The sequence below is a fragment of the Pteropus medius genome, unplaced genomic scaffold, assembly GCF_902729225.1.
Source record: "Pteropus medius unplaced genomic scaffold, Ma_sr-lr_union100, whole genome shotgun sequence".
Taxonomy (NCBI): domain Eukaryota; kingdom Metazoa; phylum Chordata; class Mammalia; order Chiroptera; family Pteropodidae; genus Pteropus; species Pteropus medius.
The window spans coordinates 21,305,350-21,328,563 of record NW_024349803.1 but is presented as its reverse complement, the minus strand read 5'-3'; the positions used below and the strand labels follow the sequence as shown (position 1 = coordinate 21,328,563).

Sequence of the window (23,214 nt, the reverse complement as noted above, 5' to 3'; positions counted from 1 at the left end):
ACGATTTGTGGCATTTTTTACGCTTTCATCTCCCTGTGTAGCCCAGGCTCCTTCCTTTCGGTTTGTTTGTTTGTTTGTTTGTTTGTTTGTTTTGGTCTCTGACTCCTGTGTGCCTGTCTCCCCCTAGTGTTTGGGGTGTCGCACGGTCTGCTCATTTTTAAGGAGACAGAGAAGATAGTGTGATAGGAACTGAGGAGTGGGACTAAGAACCCTCTGGGTCTCAAGTCTAAACCCTGCCGAAGACGGGGGACTGAGCGTGGAGGCGGGGACTCTGGGTTTGGTAGGGAGACTCATGGACCGTGGGGGTCATCGTGGGTGATCTGGCCAAGCTGTCGTCCTGGGCTGCAGGTTCCCCGGAGAAGGTTCTCTCGTTCTCCCATTTGGAGTGTCGGGGCTTAGTCTTTGGGGTTCCCCAACATTGACCTGCTATGAGCAGGCCCTGGCAGGGCCTCCAAAGCAATCAAACCGAAAGAAGCCCCTCACACGTCAGGTGACCTGGGCCTCAGTTTCCTCATCCGTAAAGGGGGAAGGTTTGTCTCTGCCCTCAGGGCCACATTGAAATGATGACGTTACTGCAGGTGACAGAACCACGTCCCATGTATGTGGAAGCGGCGACAGAGGGACATGGAGCTGCAGGGCCAAGCGCTAGATCAGGGACCAAAGGCTGGAACGGGAGACGAGGAACTGGCCCGGAGGGCACATCTGGACCACAGTGTCAGGGGGCCACGGGCTGGACTGGGCAGCCAAGGCAGAGGGGTCCAGGGCTGAGGGGAAATGGAACCTCACCCCTCACCCCTGCAGATGGGGATGGACAGTGCAGCACCTTGTAGAAGTGGACCCAGAGGCTTTTTTAAAAAAGCTCAGAGTGAGTCATGGAGTAATTTTTTTCAGGGAGCTGCAGAAAAAATATTTAGTAAGAAAGGAAACCTCAGTTCCAACTTCTCCAGTGGCACTTCAGGAGGTTGGGCAAGCTGGACCACTCACCAGAACCCAGTTTACTTTTTGATGTCCTGGTTTCTATAAAGGATGAGGGAATGGAAGGAACAGAAGGCACTTTTGAAGGCTGAAGAGACGGTGACATTCTCGGGCAGGCCACGAGGGGTATCGTGAAGGGCATGGGACTGGATCGGAGACCGTGTCCTGGTCTTGGCTGTGCCTCCTGGATCTCTTTGGGTTGGCCTTGGGCACATGACCTTCTCGTCCTTGTTTTTGAGTTTCCTCCTATAAAACCAGGTGAGGGAACAGGACACTGTCCATGCTCCTGGTTTGGGGCAGATAGGTATAGAAGAAGGACAGGGGGACAAAGCCCCAGAGGTAGGACTGAGTGAGGGGCAGAGAGCATGTGCAGCAGGCCTGGGAGGACAGCAGGGTTCCTGGCAGGCCCTCAGTTCCTCAGATCATCTTGGCCAATCTCTAGGGAAATCGAGGTCCAGAGAGGGCAAGGACAGGCCCTCAGCCACACAGCTGGTGGCCGAGCTACAGCCAGAACACAAGTGTCCAGACCCTATCCCAGGCTGATGGGTGAAATGAAGTCACGATGTCATTCCAGCTGCAGCAAGCAAGACACATCTATGTGACAGACCCACTCAGCCGTGCTAGGAACTGGCCCTATTCCTAGTCCCTGAATGTGTGAGCCTCTCTCAACCCGCTCTCTGCCACCTTTGTGCCTTCTTGCCCTGGGCATCATTTGTTTTCTGGGAGCCAAGCACGGAGACTCAGATTAGGTGCTAATTAAAAGCCACCAGCCTTTTTTCCGCAGAGAGTTCATTAACACGCAGCCTGGGCTAGCGACAAACCCTGGGTCTGAGTCCTTCTTCACCATGTGTAGCCTTGGGCAGACGACTCCACCTCCCTGTGCCTCAGTTTTCTCATGTAAAGCAGGGGTAACACTCCCTGTCCTGCCCCACTCCTGGGTGTCACAAGGTTTATAGGACACATATGCATGTAATTCCGTCCGGTGCTACAGACAAGAGTCCTGGATGATGGACAAGATGCCGTCTCCAGATGGGGGCAGAGGCGAGTCTCAGGATGCTGCCCAGGAACCCGTCAGAAGTTGATGCTGCTTGTCACCGGGGACAGGCCCGGATGGACGGGGGCAGTGTGGTGAGGATCCGCGGGGGGAGCATGCAGGCCCGAGTGACTGTTTTGCTGATTGCTCCTTTTGCTTTCAAGGAGATTAAACTATTTTTAGTCTGCGCCACTGCTGGTGAGACGCTGGAGGAAGCCTTTCCATCGCCGAGATTTTCTGGAAGCTGCCAAGTGTGGTCTTCAACTCGATTCTGGGAGCCTCCCAAACGAGCGGGAGGGGACATTACTTTCTGGGGGCTGTGGGGACAGGCTGGCGTGCGGTGGCTCCCCAAGGTCCTTGCTGTGCTGGCCTCTGGAGCTGGGTGGCCCTGGACTGCAGAGAGCTGTAATCTGACGCGCTCGATGTTTGTAACGCTGTGTTTAAAAAAAGTAATTTATTTTCTAATTATTCCTTGTCTTGCATAACCGTGCATTGCCAAAGTGTCGCTATTTAAAATATTTATCTCTGCACGCCGCAGGAGCAGCTCTGGAGCGTGGAAGAGGAAGAAATAGGAGCCCGCGTGCTAGTCGCAGGCATGTTACTTTGACTCGTCCTGGCGGCTTTGACGTCTCCCTGTAAATACATTTATTTTTCATTAGAATGTTTCTGAGCCTGTGGCCCCCAGGAGAGCCGGTGATCACGCCGTTCCTCTGTGAGAGATGCGATAGAGGTGCTCGTGGAATGAGCCACCAAACTCGTCTCGCGCCTGTCTGAGCCGGGCGAGGGTCCGAGTGCGTGGCCTGGGGTGCGCATTGGCAGAGGGTGTGCAGTGCTGGGCTGCATGACACTGGTGGGGTTGGGGGTGTTCGCGTGGCTGGGGACTTGGGCCATTTGGTTTGAGAGGGAAACTGAGGCCTGGAAGGAGTCTGCTTTGGAATGTAATCAGACTCATTGGCAAAGTGGGCAGCACCCTTGTGGCCTGTTCTAGCCCAGGGGCCAAAGCCTTTCTCTGCAGCTCGGCAGGTTTTGAGGTTGGGATCAGGGAATTCCTGGGTGGCTTCAAGGGGTACGTACATCTCAGAGCCTCAAGCAGAGGGCCCACCGGTTCTCAGCGTGCAGGATGGGGACTTGACAATTCTCCATCTCTGCCCATCCCTAGGCTGTGGTCTGAGCATGCCTCAGGGACTGCAAGTGGCTAGGGGCTGGAACGGTGCCTTCCTCCAGCCACCCAGGGAGCAGGCACCAGGCCTGGCTCTTCTCTCACCAACAGGCTCTTTTCCGATTTAAAAAAAAAAAAAAAAATTTTTTTTTTTTAGCTCACTGAGTCTAAGTGAGTTTTATGCTGAATTTTAAAATACCTTATTTTTTCCAGCCTCTAAACTACTAATCTCCCAGGCTGAGGGATTCTGGGACAAAGGCGAGGCCTCGAAGTGGAAATCTGTAAAATTAGCTTCGGCGGTATTAGTGTTTGCAGTTGGAGATTGAAAAATTGCTTCCCGGGGTCTGATTGGAGGCTCCCCTCTCCTCAGGGAAGAAGCAAAAACTCGGCGTAGAGATGCCCAGGAGTACGGCATGGCGGCCGAGGGACAGATGCTGGGAGGCTGTTGTGGGGTTCGGCAAAGCTCCTCCTAAGGGGGCCCCCACCGGGCCTGTGAGCTGGGCCTGCTCCGCAGAGCTGTGTAAGGGGTGAGTGTGTCCTCTGAGCTCTGAGTACACAGCAGGTGCCAGGTAAACGGGGTCCCTTCTTCTCTTCTTGAGGCCTCCCAGAGTCAGCTCCCCAGACCCCCACCCCAGTGCTCCCACACAAGGGGGAGAGGGAAGCTTCGGAACCTGACTGAGGGGCCAGTTCTGGTGCCTGTGGGTGCGCCCGCCTGCGTGGCCCGCCAGGCAGCTTGTGTGCTTGATTGCCTCTGATTGGCTGCAGCTGAATTCAGCAAAAGCTATTATTTGCCCTTGATGAGCCAATCAGATGTCCTCATTGGCCATTCAGAGCAGGCACTGGAACCTGGGGGGGAGATGGGACACAGTGAGGCGGGGGGCAGGGCACAACAGATGCAGGACCCGAGTCTGGTCTGTGTCGACTGCGACCTTCACACAGATCACACCTCCCTCCCCTGACTCACCACCCCAGACCAGGGCTCCTCGCCCCCCAAATGGGCCTGCCTCCCAGCTTTCGCCCTCACTGGTCCCTCTTCCTGCAGCATCTTTCCTAGCACAACTACCTACCCGAACCCCTCAAGACCTCCTCTGTGGAAACCCTCTCCACCGCTCCCAGCCGAGGCGAGCTGTCTCCTCCGAGCTGCCTGAGCCCGTTGCCTGCCCCCTTGTCTTGTTCTGCCAGGAATAATGGAAGTCATGGCAATGGTGGTCATGGGAGTTCAGACAGACCGGGGTTCAAACAGAAGGGGTGAGGCCTGAATGCAGGGTTTGGGGTGTGAGTGTAGGTCTGGGGGGCTAAAGATCTAGTGGCCGCCATGGCTGGGCTCTCTTGGGCCTCTGTAGGCTAGCCCAGGGTTTAACACTGGGGGTGGGGGCAGGCAGGCCTGGGCTCTCTGTCTTATGTCATGTTCCTGCGAAACAGACTCTGAGACTGTAAGATTTGCACACAGAAGGTTTATTCGGGACAGGGGATGCTCTGAGCATGTGTAAGGAGACAATTGGGCAGGACTGAGCAGGGAGAGAAGCTGACCACAGTCCAGCCCGTGGGGAGCTCTGGGGCTGGGTGGCTCTTTAGAGATGTCCTAAAAGGAGTCCAGGGGTCCTGGCCTTTGTACCCTACCCCACCCAGTCACTGAATGCAGGCTACTGCTGGGGAGGGGCGTGACCGTGGATGAGGTGGCTCCCTTCAGTCGGGGGAGAGACAAAGAGACTCAGCCTGGGCCGCCAGCATGTGGTGGTCAGGAGAGGATGGGTGCTGATCCTTGGGCAGACCTAAGCATCGTCCACAGCAGCCCACTCTTGTGTCACTTAGATCCCTCGCAAGAGGAAGGATGGGGCGGGGTGAGCTGTGGCCTCCAAAATAGAGGCCACCGTTGGCACACATCCTCCCCTTCCTCTCCCACCTGTTCTAGATTCCTGTCACCCTGGCCCAGACCTTCATCCCAGATAGGGCTGAGCCCCGCCCACCTACCTGTCCGTCTCAGGCCATGATTGATGCACTTCTTCATCCTTCATTAAAAGTAGACAGGGGAGTTCCAAAGAGATACCCAGGTGGGTCACCTCAGCGTCCAGCATCTTTTCCCTGCCCCAGCATCTTCTGATAATGAGAGTCAGCTACCTTCCCATGACTGCTGCTCGCTCACCCTGAGGAGCCTGAAGTGACCAGCCCGTAGCTGAAACAAACTCCAATGGGACTCTCACTGCGTCCCCTGTGAAAATATTTCCTCTCTGGGAACCAGGACTTACAGATTCACAGAGCCTGAAGTCGAGGGGATGGGAAACCAGAATTTCCCAAGTGAGAGACTGGGAACAATGGGGAGCGGGACCTGCTTCTACCTCATGGTCCCTGGACCTGAGTATTCTTGCCTCTTAGAGACTCAGCCCTTGTAATGGTCATTAATTTAGGGTGTGTACTGTGTCCTAGATTAACAGTCCCCAAGCATTTTGGCACCAGGGACTCGTGCTCCTGTGAGCATCTAATGCCTGATGATCTGAGGCGGAGCTGAGGCGGTGATGCTGGTGCTGGGGAGCAGCTGCAGATACAGGTGAAGCTTCACTCGTTGACCCGCCGCTCACCTTCTGCTGTGCGGCCCAGTTCCTAACAGGCCAAGGACCAGTACCGGTCTGCAGCCTGGAGGTTGGGGCCCCTTGTTCTAGGTGATAGCACCCCATGTTGCTGGATATCTTCTCCAACCTGATGTCTTTACTGTGCTTGAAAAGATCTCACCAGGAGAACTGAAAACATCTGTCCACACAGAAACCTGTACAATAGTGGAAACAACCCAAATGTCCATCAGCTGATGAATGAATAAACAAAATGTGGTAGATCCATATAATGGAATATTATTCAGCAATAGAAAAAGGTTGAAGTTCTGATGCATGCCACGATGTGGACGAACTTTGACAACGTTATGCCAAATGAAAGAAACCAGTTATAAAAAGGGCACTTGTTGTATGATTCAATTTACATGAAATGTCCAGAATAGACAATTCCCTAGAAACAGAAAGTAGATTAGTGATTGCCAGGGACTTGAGGGAGCAGGAATAGGGTAGACGGTTTCTTTTGAGGGTGACAAAAAAGTTCTAAAATTAGTGTTGATGGTGGCACAATTTTGTAAATAATCAAACAACTGCGGAATCGTAAACTTGAATAAGGTGGATTTTATGGTATGTGAATTATATCTCAAAAAAGCTGTTATTGAGGGGGGAAAAAGGTCATTCCAACACTGTCAGGCTGGTGGCTTCACGGTGGTGAGTAAGTGATGGGACCAGTGGATTCTGTGTTCATATGCCCACTGAAGCACCTCTTTTGCTGTCAAATGGGCTCCTTGGTCCAAGAAAGCCATGGCAGGGGTCCCCAACCTCTGAGCCACGAATCAGTACCAGTCCGTGGCCTGCTAGGAACTGGGCTGCACAGCAGGAGGTGAGTGGTGGGCCAGCGAGCCAAGCTCCATCTGTATCTGCAGCTGCTCCCCAGCACTAGCATCACCGCCTCAGCTCCGCCTCAGGTCATCAGGCATTAGATGCTCATAGGAACACCAGTCTGTGGTGCCACAAAGGTTGGGGACCGCTGAGCCATAGGGCCCCCTGTCAGTGGATCAAACACTAGGTAAGCTCTTGGATAACCAGCACCCTGCACGGAGGAAAGGAACACTGGCCAGATATGATAAGAGCATGCGTGCCAATCCCAGACGACATGAATCACTGCCCCCTTCTCAGGTCAAAGAGATCAAGTGTAATCAACTTGCCACCGAGTGATCTCCTTGAGAAGCAGTGCCATATTGGGGGCTCAGGATTGGTTTCTTGCTGGCAGCGTGGGAATTCAGCAGCAGTAGCAGTAGCTGACTGACCTTGGTCTTGGGCTCATGTATAATCTCCATCCTGCCCTCATGGCTACTCTCCATTGGACCAGCCCTAGAGGGGTGGATGACAGAGGCTGGCTGATGGCAACTGGCCAAATCATTATCATGCCTCGTGATTTGGTGCCTCTTTTCTAGTGGCATTAACGTACACAAATCTTCGCATTTTGTGCCCTTCCCCATTGGTCCATTCGCGTGCCTCTTTACCAGGCTTCCTGCATCCTGACAACCAGCCCAGCCATTTGTCACTCCCCGTGAGTCTGAATACTTTCTTGCCTCGGGCCCCTTCCCTTTCTGTACAAAGCAGATGACCAGGTGTGCTGCCCAAAGCTTTGCTCTTCGGAAGGCTATTTCTCTAACACTATATCCGGCCATTCCTGAGTGAAGCTGTAATGTGGCTGCTGTCTGTTGCCAGCTCACGCCAGCAAAGTAAGCTGACCCATCTGAGGACAAGCTCAATCTTTCTGCTCCTCCATCAGCTGGTTGTGAGCGACCCCCCACTCCGTGTCGTCATAGATGAGAGAGGGGCAGAGGGGCACTCGTGCAACAGTGGTGAATGAAAGGGGTCGTGCAGCTTTCTCGTGCCCTCTGACCAGGCTTCCACTTGATCAAGGATGCGTCACTTCCTGTCTATAATGGGTTGCCCTTGGGCTTGCAAGACCTCATGACTTCGTGGGTCTGACAGAAGCCAGATCACTGAATATGCCATGGTCATTTAATCAAGAGCTATGCGCAGTGACAATCCAAGAGATGCTTTTTGAATGGTGCATAGTTTTCTGTTGAAATGGTCTGGACTCTAGGACTATACTGAGATTTTCCTGTTAGAACCTGCTGTACACTCCATACAGCATCTTTTCCCAAAATGGATACCTCTGGTACCACTGGGCCTGCTGGGGCATGTGGCCTGAGCTCCAGGGCCACTTTCACCTTAGCCTGCACCTGCTGAGAGCCTTCCCTGTCGCCTGGTGTGTGAGGAGATATATATAGCATCGATAACACATGTTTGTGTATGTTATGTTTACATTTATGCGTATGTGTGCATGTATACACACACACACACGTCTTGGTATTGAGCAGTCTTCTCGGGCTGGCCTGCAGAGGACAGGCCCCCACGGAGTCTCTCTCTGACGCTCGTGCCCTTCTCAGCCCCACACTCCTCCTCGCGTTGGTAAACAGTGTCCTCTGGGCCGTCCCGCAGGGAACGTGGTGGTCATGGTGGGTTTTCTGACCTTTCGTGGCAGAACCGCGCTGGTGTGTCCGCGTGTCTGAGTCTCCCCCCTGTTTGCTGTGCTTCTGGCATTTCTACTTCTCTTAGTCGGGGGCCGTCACTTCTTCCCGGCTTCTGCCGTTTCCTGGGGTTCTCACTGGGGCTTAGATCCTGTATCATGGGGAAGTGCTCCCATGTCAATAACCTCTCCCGTACCCAACCTGTCTTCTGTCATCCTTGATCCAAGTGACCTCAGGATCTAGTCCTAAATGCTGGCTGGATCCTACAGTGTCTTTGGGATGCAGTTCTTTTTTCTTTTTTTTAAACACCTACAGCACCCGGTCTTCCTAGGTGGTCTCCCATCCAAGTACTAACCAGGCCCGACCCTGCTTAGCTTCCGAGATCAGACGGGATCGGACGTGTTCAGGGTGGCATGGCCGTAGACTGTAGTCTTTTTTTCTTAACGGGCCCAGCAGTTCCTGCAGTTGGTCATGTTTTTGGTCTGGTGCTGGGAAGGAGGGGTGCAGACCCTGAGGAGAGCATGTTGCTTTGTAACGTGGAGGCCTCTTCATCATCTCCAAGCGCATGGGGGCGGTTCTCAACCTTTAACAAGGGGAAGTGGCTGCTTCTGGAGGCTCAGACAATTTGGAGGGATCTGAGGTTTCAAGGTTCTCAAGTGCAGTGACTCAGATGTTCCTATCCCACAACTCAGGGACCCACTCCTTCCCTCTGAGGGGACCTTGGGTAGCCAGCCTGCTGGGATTAAGACTGTAACCCCCTCCGGATCCTTGCCACTCTTCTAATTAAGTCCCAGCCTGACCCTCAGCTTTCTCTGCCTTTGGCTATAGGAGATGAGAGTCTTTTTATATCCTGCCAAGGGGGCTTCTGACTTCCACACTTCACCTTAAATTCATGATTAATCACTCTCAGCCTTCCATTGTCTCTCTCCAAAGCCCTCAGCAATAGCCATCCCATTCCATAGTCCTTATAATTACACTTCCCCGAAACTCTCAACCCCCTGAAATATTACACCCATCCGCAGGTACCCCATCTCAGCTCGTGATGGGTGAACATTTCATCAGTCGCACCTTTATCACATGCAAGGACTGTCATCGCTCCCTGTACCTCCATGATGAGGCCCTCAGGGCCAGCAGGACAGTGCCCACTTTAGAGCCAGCTTTCTAGGACTACTTCCAGCACCAGTGACGGTAGGGTTGATTCCCTGGCATCACTGAGGTTTGCGTGCAGGCGTTTACTGGAGGAGTACCCTCAGGGACCACCCCTGTGAGGGGCGTAAGGCGAAGGATTGGGTAATAGGAGAAGTTGTAGTGAAAGCCTCAGCTGATTCCACAGAGAGTGTTGGAGCTGGCTTCGCCCCTCAGAGCTGTCCCAAACTGAGGCCGGGCCTTTGTGCTCCTCCACCCCACCTATGTGTCAGGCAGAGCATCGCGAGGCAGCTCCCTTCTACTCAGGCCATAGCCTGGGCAGGGGCTTTGCTGGGAGTGGTCAGCAGGCAGCATCTTGGCAGCAAGGGGAATTTGGGCCTCGTCCTGGGTGGGGAGTCTGGGTGGCACACCACAGCATCCACTTTGTGGTGCCACACAATTCAGAACCAGGTTCTTGTGGTGCCCCTGCTCAGCTGAGACCTCAGGCAAGTCCCAAGAGCTCTCTGAGCCATGTCCCATCTGTAAAATGGGTTTCAAGGGATGTAGCCAACCCCCCCCCCCACTCCCAGGGCCACTAGGAGTGGGATCTGAGGGTGGCTGTCAGGAATAGTGGGAGCTGGAAGGCTGCATACATGGGGTAGGGCCAGGTTCCAGTCACCATCCGGGTGGGGGCTCAGGGCCCAGAGACCACCCCCCACCCCTAGAGCCATCAGGCTCCTCATTCTCTCCCTCGACAAGGAATCCAAGGCCTGGGCCAACCTAGATTGGATGAAATGGGAGACCAGGGCTAAGTCTGTACTGTTCATGAAGTCCCATCAAGTTTGTCTGGCTCCTGGAGGTGAGTGAGATGGACCTAGCATGTTGTCGAGTGGCCAGGGGAGAAAACAGGGTTTCCTCTGGAGGGGCAAGCAGAGGGTGTCTGCTCAGACTATTCGGTGGGTTAATAAGTTAGTGGCACAGGAAGGCAGGCCGGGTTCCAGGGGCTGGACTCCAGGATGACTGGTGGTCTATTCAACGGAGTGAGCAGAGAGTAGGGGCCATCAGGCCTCTGGCCCCTAGTTGGGGGGCAGATAAAAGTGATGATGGGGGTGAGCACCAGCAGTGTGGCTATCCAATGGCAGAGCACTGAGAGTCATCTGGAAGTGGGCAAGAAGCCCTTTCAGAGGCCATGTGGCGGTCACTTTTGTTGAGGCCTCTGTAGGCCAGGTGATTCTAGGCATACCAAAAATGAACCCTCACAAGGTTGCCATGCAGGTAGAGAGATGGCTCAGAGGCAGGCCTCATGTCCCGAGACCTGGCCCAGAGGCAGAGACTCTGGGTTATGGTGGCCGGGAACACCCATGATGTCAGCTCCTGCGGCTGGCGTGGTGGGCCTGACTGTGGGGGCAGGTGCCCCTGGCTGTAGCCGTGGGCCGGGAGCAGACGGCACGCTGGGAGCAAGAGAAAGCTGAGATGGGCATGCGCGTGGCGGGCATGCCTTTTTAAACGATCATCAGCCTTAGTGTTCCAACAGCCTCTTTCACTTTGTAAAAGCCTTTTCTTTGGAAAAATAAAAGAAGATTGGAGGCAAGTACAATATTTGGCTGCGGTGGCTGCTAATTTGGCACTGAATGTCACCTCCGCCTTTCTCTCCTCATTTCTCTTCCATGCTCCTTCCCTGGCTCTGGTTGGGCGGGCGGGGTGAAGGGGGTGCAGGGCGGGCTCCCGAGCCTCTTAAGATGCGAGATTCATTTCCTTAAACACACATTGTCTCACTCCAATTTCACGTCCCAGCAGTTCTGGTGAGGAATTAGCAGCCCCTGGGAGAGAGCAGGCGGGTTCTGTTTACACAGGTGGGGGCGGACGGGGGTTGGGGGGCGGCATTGCAAGCAGGGGGCTTGGGGCTGTTTGGACAGGGAGCCCACAGAGGCCCTGGGTCAGGGGCTGCCTCGCCTGGCCAGACGGCACTCAGACAGAGTCGGGAGGGTCCTCTGTCAAAAGAATGTGTCTATCCTGCCCCATTTTAGATGTCTGAGTACTGGAGGAGGGGGACTATATTGATTTGGGGAGCCAATCAAGGACATTGAGCTCTCAGGCCAGAGAGGACACTTCGGATAATTCGTCCCCACTCCTGCCAGACCTGGGGGCCAACTTTTGCTGATCCCCTTCCGTGACAGCGGCTCACCATCTCTGGAGACTGCACTGCGCTTTGAGTCAGGCTCCTTGGACTCCTCAACCCGGGTCCTCACCTCTACCTGCCTGTCTCCTCCATGTCCCTGTGAACTTAGGAGGCTACTGCCCTGTCATTGTAAGCGACTCTACTCCATGGGTGGCCCCCAGGACCCAGCCCCAGGTCTCTCCCTGTCCTGGTCAGTCCTCAGGGCACAGACTCCCATGGGCCAGCCGCCTCTCTTCAAGGCATTCAGGCCCTTGTGTGCGCAATGGTGATGATCTTAAAGAGGAGGCTGAGGAGGGTGACACTTTAACCCCCTCCTCAGGCGCCCTTCAGACGGCATGATGGCAGCCTGGGGAATTCAGGCCTCCCTGGCTGGGCTTGTTTGGGGATGTCCTCCAAGGCCAGGGCTGCCCTTCTATGCCCTCTCTGCCCTCTCCCTGTCCATGCCCACAGTCACCCACCAGCCACACCCCCACCCTTGCGGAGTCAGTGGGCTGGGCACCTCATAAATGCAAAGTCAGGGCCGAGCCCCAGGAGGACTGCCTGGGAGGCAGCTGTCCCCCAGCTCCCCCGAGCGGCTGCTCATTCATCACCGTTTAGAGGGGAGACCCGCTAATTTGTCAGCCCATTAGCCGGGCACAAGCAGCATATGGACCCGGTTCCTGGCGCCCCCTCCCCGCCTGGCTTGATTGTATCATCTGGGCTCGCTGCACACGGAGGTCGGACTCAGATCACTGGGGCACCACCCTGCCTGAGGCTGAGCCCAGCCCCTCTGTGAGGCCGCGGAGGGTTTACTGCCCGCAGCTTCTCCAACAAATCTGCATTCGGAGTCAGCGACAAAGCCTCACTAAGTTGTGGCTGTGGGCTGAAGAGGGCCCTGCTTTTAGGAGACGGACATTATTTTTAGTGTTCAGAAAATGATCATTTTTCCTCACCCACTGTCAGCACGGAAATCCACTGTTTTCTAGATCCTCTTGTCTGCGGGGTGGGTGTGGGCAGAAAGATGGCCTTGTCCCATTGTCTGACCCCCACGCACAGAGTGCATTTGTGTCCTGGGACCTTACAGTTGCAGCCTAATGTCACAGAGGGGCTCTCTGTGCCTGTGGGGTCAGTGGCTGGAAGGAGGGGCCAGCCCAGTGTGGTTGGCCTGAGTCTGGATGTGTGACTGGTACCTGGCTCCAGTCCCTCTGAGGTGATGGGCAAGGCACAGGGGGCTGGGTCTGCTCGAGGGCACCTTGGGCCTGTCACATGCATGTAGATGTTCTCTGAGACCTGTGTGCTGTACTTGAGCAAAGAGAGGGACACGGGCAACTCGGGGCTGCGCTCAGGGCAGAGGAGAGGCCTGGGGCATGGATTCTGGGGCAGCAGGCAGCGGGGCAGGAAAACCAGAGGGACGGGAGTCTGCCCAAAGGCCCCCACAGAACCACGGCTGAACAGAACTGACCCAGGCCTCCTACCCTGAGCCTGCTCTGCAGGCCCCAGGAAAGGGGCCAGCTGGAGCCCATCCTCAAGATCCTTCCCCAGCACCCCAGTGACCTGGGGCCGAGACCCCGCTCAGGGGTCTCCGCACCTTTGAGGTGCATCCATACAGGTCCAAGGCATGGGTGGGGGCAGGGGAGGGAGGAACAGAGTTTCTAGCCCTCCTCTCACTGCTAAGAAGGAAGGGGGGGCCGCCTTACATAATTGGGGCAATTTGTTCCGCTCTTGTCCTCCTGGCAACATGTCCCTCACCGCCTCCTTGCTCGGGGAGCCCTTGACGGAGCTAGAAGCTCAGGCGTCCCTCCCTCCTGCTGGAGGTCGCTGAACAGAGGACATGGGAGCCCAGAGGATCATCTCCTCTAGGACCTGATGGGCCCCAGGTCTGGGAAAAGTGGGGGGTGGAGTAGAAGGGACAAGGTCACACCATGTGCCAGGGACACACGCCTGTTGCCCGCAGCCTGCCAGCTGACCTCACCAGTTCTCAGAGAGTTCACACCAGCAGACCAGCCCCCCGAGGCTCCTGTGATTCGCAGGGGAACATAGCTGCCTCCCCCAGCAGCTTTCTCCGCAGGCCCTCGGGCCTAGCTGCTCACCCAGCCCCACCTTGCTGGCTGTCCCCCTTCCAGCTGGGCGCTCTCCCCCGGCTCATTCATTCCTACCCCTCTTCGGGAGAGTCTTCTCTGCTAGACCTCCCTGGCAGAGAAGGAAGTGCCAGCAGCTGGAGCCTGGATCTCCCTGGCCCCGCCCTCCTGCTGACTCCTCCCTCTTCGATCTCATTTTACCTATCTGTACGGTGAGGTCCTTGCAAGGCCAGGATGGTTTTCTGCAGGTAGAAGCATTTCCTTGGGGCGTGCCCACCCTCGGGCCCAGCTCCGATCTCTGCTTGTCCTCTGTGCAGTCCCACTGGACAGACGGGTTGGCAAATGAGCCTTCAGGGCCTGGTGGGTTCTTTGGGTGCCGGTAGAGCCACCGAGCAGAGCAAGGATCCGATTGGCACCATGAATCGATCTGAATGGATGATCTTGGGCAAATGAGTGAGGGGCTGGCTGTCCTGAAGGGGCTGTGCTTTCTGGGAGGAGACACCCAGGTGCCTTTAAGAGATGGGATCTCCAGGGACATTCAAAACAGGATGAGGTTCGCAAACACCCAACTCACTAGCCAGAGCAGCTTCCCAGAGGAGGGGGCCTGGGACCAGGTCGGGCTGAGGACGGTCACAGAATCCCATGGGATGGAAACCAGCCCCTGGGAGGTAGGTGGGGGTCTGGACCGGGTCTGTGTTCAAGTGTGTGGTTCGTCTGTGAAGCGTTGAGTCCCAGGTCCACCAGTTATTCTCTGTGCCTCGGTTGCCTCGTCTGTGAAATGGGGACGACGTCTGTAAGGGGCTTGTAAGGATTTGATACAATAGGCAGCCGGCATGGAGGCTCACTTCGGCCCCACTGGGATTGGCAGCTCGTCCTGTGGCAGCCCGTCATCACCCCACCAGGCAGCTCCCCAAGCTGGGCAGCAAGAGGTGGGAGCCCAGGCTCAGCAGTCTGCCTCCCCAGAGCACAGCACACTGACTTCGAAGTTCATGGCTATTCAGATCAAGGCCCTCGCAGTGTTTGCCAGTGTAGCCAAGGCAGCGGTTCCTGTTTGCACAGTTCGTTTACACGGCAAACACTGTGCGTGGACACGGTGAAGGCAGACGTTGGCCCCAGTGGCTGCTGGGGTGCGTGCGTTAAGGAGAGCGAAGCTGGAGCCAGGGGTGCCAAGGACTGTCTCTGCGTGAGGTGCGGAGAGGGGCCAGAGCCTGACCTGGTGCGCCCAGCTGGGAGTGAGTGTAGCGATCACTGACTTCCGGCTCTGGAAAACCCTCGTGGAGTGACTACCCTGAATTTTTTGAGTCTAAACATTGGAGCTTTCCCGTGAGGTCCCAGGAGAGCCTCTGAATGATGGAGCGAGGAGGCGCCCCCTGGGCATGTGTCTCGGTGCACACGCCCTTCACATGTGCCTGTCCTCAGCATATCTTCAGCACACGTGCAAGGCATCGGTGTCTTTATTTACGCTTCTGACTCGTTTCACAGAAGATTTAAGGGCACTTGCAAGAATTTATAAAAGTCAAGAAGAGCCTATAAATTGGGGATAGGAGAAAAATGAAAGGAAAACCAGAGGAAGGAGCTGGGAGGTGCCGGCAGAGGACGTGGACAAGACGGCCCCAGCACAGTGTCTCCCTTGCACACTTGCACACTTAACCATGGGCAGGCTCCAGCTTGGCTTCGGCGCCCACAGCTTATCAGTGCCTGGCACTCGGGCCTTGTGATCAGAGGAGGGAGCCCAGCCAGGCCTCCTGGGGACCCTGGTCCAGAGGTGACTATCAGCCAAGCCATGCTCTTTCCCCCACCCAGCCCAGCTTTTAGGAGCCTCTCCAGTGCCGTGTCCAGCAGGAGAATTTAGGGCCATGACCTTCAGGTAGCCCCAACCACCTGGGGCCAGAAAAGTTCTACTGCTTAAAATATTTCAGATGGCCAGACCCTCTTTTGAGGTACAGGTGGAGACCCATAGAGCCTCACCCGGGCCTGGGGCTGTTGGACATCCAGTGACAGTGGACAGGTCCATCTGGGCGGCGGTGCTTTCGCCACGAGCCTCTGTGTGTGGCACGGGCATCTGCAAGCGCTTCCTGGGCACTGGGTGTGACTGTGGCGAGGTTGGAGCGCGTCGTGCAAGGTCACCAGAACTACAGCGTGTGCTCAGGTGTGGGGATGACCCTGGGATGGCCTTGCCCCGAGGCCGCTGGGAGGCCGCAGCCACCTCCCAGGCTTACTCCATCTCTGTCTTTATCCCTTACACCTGACATGCCAAGAGCAACCAGCCTGAGGGCCACTCATTGTGATCAATGCTGTCACTATATGGGGACACCTTCAGTAGCCAGTCTCAGCAGCGAAGGCAGACTTCCGGCCTGCCAGGCCTGGAAGGAGGCCGTGTGAGAAGGCATCGGCACCTTGCGTTTGACCTTTGATCTTTGAGGCATCCCCCAGAAGGCCTGGGCGAGGCAGCTCAGGGCCGTGCGGACGCAGAGGGTAAAAGCTTATGCCAACCACAGGCTAATAAGAAGCAGGGCTGGAACTCAGGCCCATGGCTTTTTAGCCGTCCTCGGCTGCAAGTGCAGGGGACTTGGCCTGGGAAGTCTCCCCTTGGGACAAGTTCTGACCCTCCTGGCACCTCGGTTTCCTCCTGTGTAAGCTAAGAAGCCAGTTGCTAAGCCCTCCCTGGTGTCCTTGTCACAGGTCAGGGAGGGAGATGGATAAAGAAAAATCAAGTAAATCAGGTGGGCACCCCCCCAACACACACACACACACAGGAAGTCTACCTGTGGAATCTCAGACGAGGTCTGTGTCCGGCCACACTGGAGTCCCTGAGGGACCTGCTCCAGCCCCTGAAGAGGGCTGCCCATCCTGGCCTGTCAGCGCTGGGAGGGGCAGAATGCAGGCGACGTAGGCAGAGGAATCAGATTTGTCCTTGGCTCCCTGACCTTCAGGGCTATGCCTCAGCCCAGCCTCACACCCATTTCCCAAGGGTACTCATAGGGGTACGTTTCTGGTGGCTCTGGGCTAAGAGATAAGAGTCCTCCCTGGCCCACCAAAGTTCTGATGGAGCCTCGCACCCTGGGTCCCAGAGCCCTTCTCCCCACCCTGTCAAAACTCTCACTCCTGAGAGGCGGGAGAGGGCCTTTTGGGGCTGAAGACAGGCCCAGAGGGCGAAGGGGTTGAAGAGACCAAATGGCAGGACAATGACCAGGCCCTGAGCCTCTCTCCTTGGGCTGTTACGTGGCCTGCTCTGAGGGCAGGGTCCATGCCCAGGGCCATGCTGGGCCAGGGCTGCTCAAAGTGGTGACCCAGGTAAAAGGCAGACCAGGTCCGTCCGACAGGTCGGGGCCTGGAACTGACAACTGAAGTCTGACCAGCCCAGCAGCGCGGCGCCGCCACTCACTGTCCACCGTCCCCAGCCGGTTCCTCCACCTGCTGGAGCCTTGGTTTCCTCAGCCGTACGATGGGGACAGTAACCATGCCTGCCTCTTAGGATAGTCGTGACGAGGAGTTAGTGGGTTATGTGCTGAGCCCTGGGTGGCCACGTGGAGTTGTCACTGTCACTGAGTGTCCTGTGGTTCAGGGACAGGAGTCCTGGTGGAAGGAAGGGGGGGCCAGCAGGGTGGGGAGGCGGCGGGAGCGAGCTGAGCCGGGGTGGGTGGCACGGGGGCCCAGACGCGGCACAAACAGTCTGTTCCCCATAAACATGGGCGCCCACACCAGCCGGCCTCCACCCGGCGACTTCTGCGAGTCGGGAAAGTGTGGGTATGTTTACTCACACTCCCCCGTGCCAGCTGGTGTGCTGGGCACAGCTTCCCTCCCAGCTGCCTCGACAGCCGGCGGCTCCCAGCTCAGGGGAGGGGGAGCAGACAGGGGCCCCCAGAGCTCGCCTACAGTTCGATTCACCTCGGGCTCAAGTCACCCACTCCTGATGCTGTCCGGGACCAAACTGAGAGGACAGGGGGCCCTGTGAGTGTCCATGGCCCGTGTCTGTGCGGCTGGGCCATGCACAGCTCCCCTGCTCCCCAAGATCACCGGAGTAGACAAAGGCCTGTGGCCAAGGCCAGGGACTCATGCCTTGAGTTTAGGCAACAGGTACCCCTCTAGTGGGTCCAGCACCCCTGCCTTTGTGGTAAGTGTTTCCCGCTGGGGCGTGGGCAGCACCTGAAGCCCCAGCACACCCAGAACCAATGGGGCACACTGCACGTGGGTTCCCCACGTCTCAGGTTCTGTGCTCTGCGACCATCTTGTCTGAGCTCAGCCGTGGCAGCCACAGGAGGTGCACGCATCATCCCCACGAGGCCAGGACGGATTCTGGCTGGGAGGAGTCTCTGTCACACCACACCACCCACCAGCAGGCCTGGGTCAAGCATCTCAGACTTGAGCAGCTGTGGGAACCTAGAGGAAGAGGTTCAGAGAGAGGGCTTTTTAGGCAGGTACTAAGTGGCCCATGCTAGAGCTCTAACTTGTGACCTTGGAGATGGGTTGTAGGTGATGGACACCTGGCCCTGAAACATTTGCTTTGAGGTACAAAGGAGTGTGCCCAGTACTGACACGGGCAGTCAAGGACACTGGAGTGTGCCCCCTTTCAGTCCCCATGGGTTTGGCCAGTTGACATTGTCACTTCTGTGGTCGGGAGACACTCACCCCCCCATCGGATTCCTTTCTCACCTCCCACCCGACCCCAGAGTATCCCCTTGAGCTCCAGGGGAGCCAGAAGCTAGGGAAGACAGAGTCACTGGCTGCGCTGCACGCAGGCACGCAGCCATGGGGAAGCTGTCACCTAATGGTCACAACCTAGAGTCCAGGGACCATGCAGGGCGACCATGGGCGACTCCCTTCTTAGCATCCCCAGCAGCTGGGCTTGCATACATCCCGTAATGGGGCGCTCGCTATCTACAGGCAAAGCCCCCAGGTTTGGGGGCCCAGAGTGTGAGAAAGTTGTTCCGTCTCCCCTGCGCCGGAATACGCCCCTTCCTCACAGACGCCACCAGGAACCTGGGAGAAAGGACCTCTCGCACTTGGGATGGACGGAGGCCACGGCCCCTCCGGGACTGCTCCCACCGGAAATACGCGGGCCTGAATGCCAGAGGTCTCGTCCCGAGTCAGGTCTGGGCGAATAACGGATGGGGAACCCGAACTGGCATGGTTCTGAAGCCAATCTAGAAACTCGGTCTGTTTCAGAGGAGCGAAGACGGGCCACACCCGTGGGCTCTGTGGTGGGTCACGCCCCGCAGAGGTGGGGGTCTGTGTTGGGGAAGTACAGGGAGTTGGGACAGATTGGCTCTAGCTCAACTGGGAGGATTTGGTTTATTGTTTTGTATTGGGTTTTGTGTCTTTTGAAAAACAAGAGATTGAGCCTTTTTATGACGTGGATTTTACAGCGTAACGAGCCAGCATAATTTCCCATTCTCAGCAGCAAGTGCACTTTCTACACTAATTGCATAATTAGACATAATGTACTAATTGCGGTAATGGATGACAGTCAACTAAACTTTAACTTTAAAAACAGGGAGGCGTTGCTGGGGGTGGGGGGGCGCTTGGTGCCCCTGTGAGTTTTTTGAAGAAAAATGTGCTGGTGAGCTCCTAGCAGCTGCCTCTTGGGGGCCAGGGGAGCCACCAGGGCCTTCTCACCTTGTGATCTAGGTCACACCCCCTCCTCTCCTGAGGACCCCACCCCCACCCCGCCCCCACCACCTTCATACCTCCCTCCCGCCCACTCAGCCTCCCTTCTGCCACTGAGCTGTCTGCTAGGTTCCCCTCCTCCTGGTCACTACTCCTGCCTGGGATCCCTCATCCCCCGTCCCCTGCCACGTCTGGCAGATTCTCGCCCAGCCTTCCAGACTCTGCTCAGATGGCCTCTCCCCCGAAAAGCCATCCCCGTCTTTTCCTTGACGCCCCTCCCAGCCGTAACCAACCAAGCCACCCCCACTCTACTGCTCACCTCTCCCCAACGCCCCCCTCTGCTGTTAGCAGTGTGAACGGACATCTGTCCCACTGGCTAGTGAGCCCCAGGAGAGCAGGAACAAGGTCCAGTCCATCTCTGCTGCCCCAGGCTCATGAGGGCCCCAATAAGAGCCTGTGGCGTGAATGTGGGGCACCCCGGTGGGCCTGTAAGGACGGGGGTGGGTGGGAGGACATGGGACCATTAATGGGACACTGACCCAGGATGGCCACATCTTCACCTGTCCCTGGAAGCCAGGCCAGGAGCCCTCCCTGCTCCCACGCTGCCACCATAGCCCATGCGGGGCCACATTGAAACGGCTTGGGTAGGCGTCCTTGACCGCCTCCGAACAGAAAGTCCATTCCAAGAAATCCCGATTTGATACGAAGGCTAGTTGTTAATAATGTGACAACTAACATTACAATGTACCGACCCTGCTTGTGGCATGACACCATATACAGCTGACTCACTACAGAGCTAATCCACCACGGGATGGGAGCAGCGTGGCCTGGCCACGTGGGAGCCTAACGTGGCAGCTGGTGAAGCCAGCAGCTGGTGAAGGCTAAAACCAGGTGGCACCTAACCCCTGCCCGTGCACCGACTCTGCTCTGAGGGCTCCGGGGCCACACACCCTTGCCTTGCTCTCAGTCCTGCACCAGGAAGGCCAGGGAGGGCCACAACCCCTGCCCCAGGGAGCTCGCAGCCACACACATGGCCCAGGGCCTAGCGTGGCCCCAGAGCAACCCCTCAGTTCAATCAGGAACTGGGCTGTGGGGCTCCAGGCTGCTTGGGTGAGGGGAGAACCCAGGAGGTACAGCTGTCCTAGGTCTGTTCTGCGTGCTCATCGTAGGAGGGGTCCCCAGATACTCGGCTTCTCCATCAATCCTGTGATCTTCGAGGGTGATTTAACAGCCATGTCGATACCCCTGATTTTCCCCACGAAGGCGCGAGACAAGGGCAGCAACCTGGCAGGGCCGAGGGCAGGAGCTTTGCCCTGACTGGCTGTGGTCCCTGAACTGATCACTACCAGTCCTCTCTCACCCCACCTCTCTCCTGGCCCAGCTCAGGGTCCCTGAGCTCCCATGAGCCCCCATCTTCCATCCAAGGTTTCTCTGATCCCTGTCACAACTGTACCCCATTCTAGCAGCTGACCCCTGTCTCCAACACCAGACTCCATGGCCTCCAAGCACTTGCCCATGCAGACCGGCCTAGGGAGGCCCAGCCCACTGTCCCTAGTCCACTTGCTGCTCTCCCTCTAGAGACCTGATGGCGTGAGGGCTGGGCAGTTAGGACCCCCAGGGGCTGTTCCTTCGATACCAGGGACTGGACAGCAAGACGTGACTAGACGGGGTTGGAGAACAGCAAATTTCCAGGGGTCAGATTGTGGGGCTCAGCTCCCTCCACTCTGCCTGTGCCCTCCGTTCCCAGTGCCCTGGGCAGAGGGAGGGGCCGGATGCTGGAGCACGCAGCCGAACCCCCTGCCGAGTCTGGGCCTTTGAGGAGACAGCCAGCAGCAGGGCCCAGCCTGCATCAAACCTTTCTCGTTCTATTTTCTTTCTGATTTAATTTTCCAGAGATTAGGGCCTGTTCACCTTCGCTGCAGAGAGGAGCCTCGCGTGTGTGCCTGTTTTTACTCGCAGGATCGAGTGGTTGATTAGTGGATCAGGCTGCTTCTGCCAGTCCTCTCCCTGCTCCTCCCCACCCCGAGAGTGGCCCTTCTGCCTTCCACGGGCCTTACTTAGGCCTTTGGCATCACCCCAAGTCCTCCCCAGGCCCACAGATCCCCAGCTTATCCCACATGCCGTCTTTGCCAGAGGATTCACCTTCAAGTTTGGGGATAAGTCCTAAGGAGAGAACTGTACAGAGTGTGACCTAAAGCCAGGCCTGTGGATCAGACAGACCGCTTCAGTTCTGAGCTCTGCTGTGGGACTTAACCTCTCGGGCCCTCATTGTCCTGTCGGCCAAATGGGCATGATCAGAAGGGTCCCTCCTCAGGGCCACCTGCCTCAGGGTGGCCAGAGCCAGCACTCAGCTGTTCCCCTGGCTGTCACCGTCTACCTTCCCCCACCCTTCCTCTCCCCACCCTCCTCACCCTCCTGTCCTCCCTACACCTACCTCCTCTGCCTGGGCAGGTTGGGGGCTGATTGGGGTCCAGGCCCCCCGCTGCTATCTTTCTGGGGCTTTGCAAAATGTCTCTTCAGTCTGACGGAGGCCCATCCAGGTCACTAGTCTTGGGGCCTTTTGTCTCCTTGGTGGCTACTTCTGTGTTCCAGGTACCTCAGCTCCACTCTAGTCAGCACTGTTGAAGCCTGTGGCGACCAGGCCGACCAAACTGGCCCCTTCTGCCCCCGCAAGTGTCCAGGCTTCCTGTTCGAGGTCACCATTCATCCAGGTGTCCTCCAGGCTCACCTCCCCTTTGTGTGAAGCCACCCCAGGAAGCAGGAAGCTGGCCAGAGGGTCTGGGGCCCCTGAGGAGGCCTGGGCCCCACGGGCCCCGGAAATCCCCAGGCCAGAAGGCTGACCAGAAGGGCCATTTAACAACGCAGTTACTAGAGGTGAAGGAGGTGAGGGTCCGGCCGGCATTCGGAGGCAGGGCGAGGAGATGAGGGGAGACATGGAGGGACAGGTCTCAGTAGCTGACGAGGAGGTACCTACCCTTGAGGGGAAGAGGACGCCCAGGTGACTGGTGGCCGTGTGGGATGGAGGGAGCAGGGACTCTTGGGAACAAGGGTGTACTAACTGCCTCCTGAGTTGTCCCTCGGGGCCTCAGCCACCCCTGCTCTCCCCGTCCTCAGCCCCTGTGCCATTGTGTCTCTTGCTCCCCCTCCCCGCATGCCCACCTGGCTCCAGCCAGCCTGTCCTCGAGTCCACTGTCCTTTCCCCTCCATTCCCCATCTCCTACGTGGATGGAGCCCCTGCCTCGTCCTCCCCATCACAGCTGGCACGGAGCTGCAACAAGCTGTAGACCTGTGGCCTGTCCCTCTCCTGGGCTTCGCCGCCTGTGCGGAGGTGGGGGCCATGCAGGCTGGGCTGCTGTGGGAGCTGTTGGGTTTTTCCAGTTAGCTCGTGAGGCCAAGGACACCGGCAGGCACGCAATCCTGCTGCAGCTGTTGAGGCCCTTAGCCCGCCGTGCCCGGGCCCGTCTGTTCCTTCGGAACTGGCCCCAGGGACCAGGGCTAGAGGCTGGGGCTCAAGGGGAGCTCACCCCAGGCATGCTGTGGAGCTGCCCAGGGCTCTTTCTTCCCGCTGGGCCTGCAGGTGGAAAGCACCTCCCAGACCACACGAATGGAGAGATGACCTGTCTCTCAGGGTGGGACCATATGCTGGGCTGTGTCACTCGGATCTCCCTGGGACATAGAGCTCAACTCAGGGCCCACCCCAGAAGGCAGGCAACTGGAGCCGGTCCAGGGAAATATAAAATACCCAGGATAGAAGGAACGAGGGTTGTTGCATTCCAGAGGCTCATTTGGGACTGGGGGACAGGCTTGGCTGGTAGCTGGACCAGCCCATATAGTTCTAGAATTCTGCCCTCTCTCCCCAGAAACTTTCTCTAGCCCATTTCCTCACCCTGTCCAGGGAGGATATTTAGATAGGCAGGGAAAGGGGTGGGGGAGGGGCAGTGCAGGGACAGTATGAGTAAAGGGGTGACAGTAGGAATCAGCAGGGGCTGGGGA

At 57.0% G+C, this 23,214-nt stretch overlaps 1 protein-coding gene and 1 non-coding gene across 5 annotated transcripts in view; one reads left to right on the top strand and one right to left on the bottom strand.

Moving 5' to 3' along the window:
• CACNA2D2 (calcium voltage-gated channel auxiliary subunit alpha2delta 2) overlaps positions 1-23,214 on the top strand; it is a 137,458-nt gene that overhangs the window by 47,870 nt on the left and 66,374 nt on the right. The gene's annotated exons all lie outside the window — the stretch shown is intronic.
• On the bottom strand, positions 8,560-8,678 carry LOC120582566 (5S ribosomal RNA). Its single transcript, XR_005647592.1, has one exon. It is a non-coding gene; the product is annotated as a 5S ribosomal RNA (ribosomal RNA).